Source organism: Saccopteryx leptura, chromosome 2, assembly GCF_036850995.1.
Source record: "Saccopteryx leptura isolate mSacLep1 chromosome 2, mSacLep1_pri_phased_curated, whole genome shotgun sequence".
Lineage (NCBI taxonomy): Eukaryota > Metazoa > Chordata > Mammalia > Chiroptera > Emballonuridae > Saccopteryx > Saccopteryx leptura.
The window spans coordinates 305,938,732-305,941,688 of record NC_089504.1 but is presented as its reverse complement, the minus strand read 5'-3'; the positions used below and the strand labels follow the sequence as shown (position 1 = coordinate 305,941,688).

General features: G+C 50.3%; 1 non-coding gene across 1 annotated transcript; it reads right to left on the bottom strand.

The window, feature by feature from the left end:
- Positions 1–705: 705 nt before the first annotated feature.
- On the bottom strand, positions 706–777 carry TRNAP-AGG (transfer RNA proline (anticodon AGG)). The gene has a single exon. It is a non-coding gene; the product is annotated as a tRNA-Pro (tRNA).
- Between the last annotated feature and the right edge of the window lie 2,180 nt (positions 778–2,957).

Below are 2,957 nucleotides of genomic sequence, written 5' to 3'. Positions count from 1 at the left end.
GGCTGCGGGGGAAGAGAGAGACAGAGAGGAAGGAGAGGGGGAGGGGTGGAGAAGCAGATGGGTGCTTCTCCTGTGTGCCCTGGCCGGGAATTGAACCTGGGACTTCCGCACACCAGGCCGACGTTCTACCACTGAGCCAACCGGCAAGGGCCAAATAAAATCTTTAAAAAAAAAATGCAGCTCCAGGTCCTTGGGCCACTGTGACAGCCTCCTCTTCTCTTTTATTTGGCTTTGTATTTCTTCCTTAATTCTAATATCTGGGTTTTCTTTTTAAATACATTTTTGCAATTGTCTGTATTTTAATTTTTAAATTCTATTTTACGCAGCATTTCCATGTATGTTCTAGGGGTGCCAGGTGAGGGGATAGTTACATTAGCTCAGTCTGCCTTGTCCCCAGACTGCTCTAGATTCTGTCACAGTTATTCCTAACAATCTATGTGTCCGCATGGTGCTTTCTGGTTTGCAAAGGGATTTTACATAGTTTCTGACTTAATTCCCCCAACAAGTCTGAGAAATAAGTGTTACCATTCCCATTTTACCCGGCAGAATCATAACTTTCATCCTAGCTTTTGGACTTTGAATCCTGTGCATTTCATAGCTTGGGTTTTACATGGGGAGCTGGGCCACCTGCTTCTACTCTAGAAATGGCAGGCAGTGTGTAGGTGTGAGGCAGGGAACAGAAGAAAAAAAAATCCAGGAAAAGAAGGGCTCGTCCGGGATTTGAACCCGGGACCTCTCGCACCCTAAGCGAGAATCATACCCCTAGACCAACGAGCCTGTTATAACTGCCCCTTGCCAGATGTGTGCCTTCCCTGCCACATCAGCTTCAGCTATAATTTGTGGTTTTCAGAGGCGGCATCTCTTCTTCCAGGCTGGCTCCTAGCCCAGGCCAGCTGCTGCTTTCCCAGGCTCCCCCCCCCCCACCCCGTCTCACTGTGGGGCTCCACGAATACTTGGTGTTCCGGGCAGGGCCTCTTCTTCCCCGTGATCAGCCAATCTCCCCCAGGGCTAGTGCAGAATTCTGGGGGTGCTGCCGGGGAGGGGCAGAAGCCAGGCTCCAGCAGCCTCCACATTCCCAGGGCATCTCGGGGCTCACGGGGCCTGTCTGGCATCTCCTGCACCCAGTAAAGAACCACACTTCTTTCTTACCTCATGATCAGGCCACCAGAAACACCCTCCAAACCCAATAGGTGTGGACACAGAAAGCTGTTCCAGGTTACCTTCACTAGGTAACGTTTGCTAAGTTACTCAGTTTCTTCATTTGTCAGTTGCCCTGTCTGCCTGACAGGGAGGATAATTTGAAGATGCAGTGAGACCACGTGAGGGCAGGGGAAAACACACAAGAGGAGAGCTTTGCCACTTGTGGATGGGGCACTATGTCCCAGGCTGCACAGATCTTTTTTTAACCTTCTAACCACCTTGTGAAGTTGTCATCCCCAGTGTAAGAAAAACAAACTTGCTTCAATTTAGCTTAGAAGAGGCACATTGATTTGAATCAGAAGCCTGTTTTAAATTCAGTTCCCATTGCTACCCAGACTTCCTAGAAAAGCAAAGATGGGAATACATCCTGTAATGTAAATGCCCTCACTTCCTCCGCTGCTCATCCTGCCTATGGAGGCTGCAGGGAAAGTCCTGCTAACAGGGTGGCCTGGATGAGGTCCTTCAGTCTGGGAGTTGCCCAGCCTGATTTATTTATTGATAAATAAATAAATGAGAGTGACTGGGAGGTCAGCCTCAAAGACCCTGTGGGCTGGCCAGACTCTGTCTCTCAGTTTCTCTCTATGGAAAGGAGGAAGGGAGAGAAGCATCAATTCGTTGTTCCGCTTGCTTGTGTGCCCACTGATTGCTTCTCACACTTGCCCTGACCAGGGTTTCAACTGGTGATCTCGGGTTCAAGCAGGCGACCCTGGTGCTCCAGGACAATGCTCTGTCCACTGTGTCACCAGCCAGTGACTGTTCTCTCTCTCTCTTTTTGCTTTCACTGTACTGCACCCGTCACACCCCGGGGACCTTTGATTCCAGGGGAAATGTCCTCCATGAGGCTGGGAGCTCCGAGGGCAGAGACCCTTTGGGTTGTGCCCTGTGGCCTGCACCCGAAGTCCTGCTGATGATACAAAAGATTTCCCAGCATTTCTGTGTGCTGGTGTTTGTGTAGGCACTTTACCAGGAGACTCGCATTTCATCCCCGCAGTGCAGCCATTGTTGTAGACACCACTTAGCAAATGTCTGTGGAACGAATGAATGAGTAGATGTCAGGAGTCTATGCAAAAAGCCGTTAGTACAACTGATATTCAGGTGAATCCTCATCACTTGGCTTGAAGTAGAAGCCATAAGCCTGAAGGAACCCTCCCACCCGCCATCCTTTCAAGCAGGTTCCTAAGACTAAGCCCATCCCTCTCTTGGATCGGCAGCAGGAATGGCCCTGATTTAGAGAGTGGGTCGGCCAGCATTCCTCTGTCAACCCAGGGGATGAAATTTCATTCTCTCTACCCAGGAGCATCTGGAGCAGACAATTGGCCCTGCTAACTAATCATGGCTAGAGAGAAACGCAACAGCTCATCTAGTCTAAAGCCAAAGCGTCTTTTTTGGGTAGCCGTTCCTCGGCATAAAAGCGGCTTATAAATAAAAGCACACTCAAGGCGTGTTCCATTACCTCAGCAGACATTCCCTAAATTGTTCCTCATGGAGGGTGTGCCAGGGAGTGAGGTTGTTCCTAGCGAGAGCTCCTAGGGGGATTTTACTGAGAATGTTTCAAGGCTGAGACCGGGCTTGGGTCCCAGCCAGGGTTTCACTCTGGGGGGTGCTGCTGGAATCTGAGGCAGGAGCATTCTTCTTTGTGTGACTGTGGAGCTGGGTCCTGCCCACTAAATACCAGTAATCCCTCCTGCGCTATTGTGTCAGCCATAACCCCCACCCCACCCCCCAACACACACTTCCAAATGGATGTGGGCTTCCGG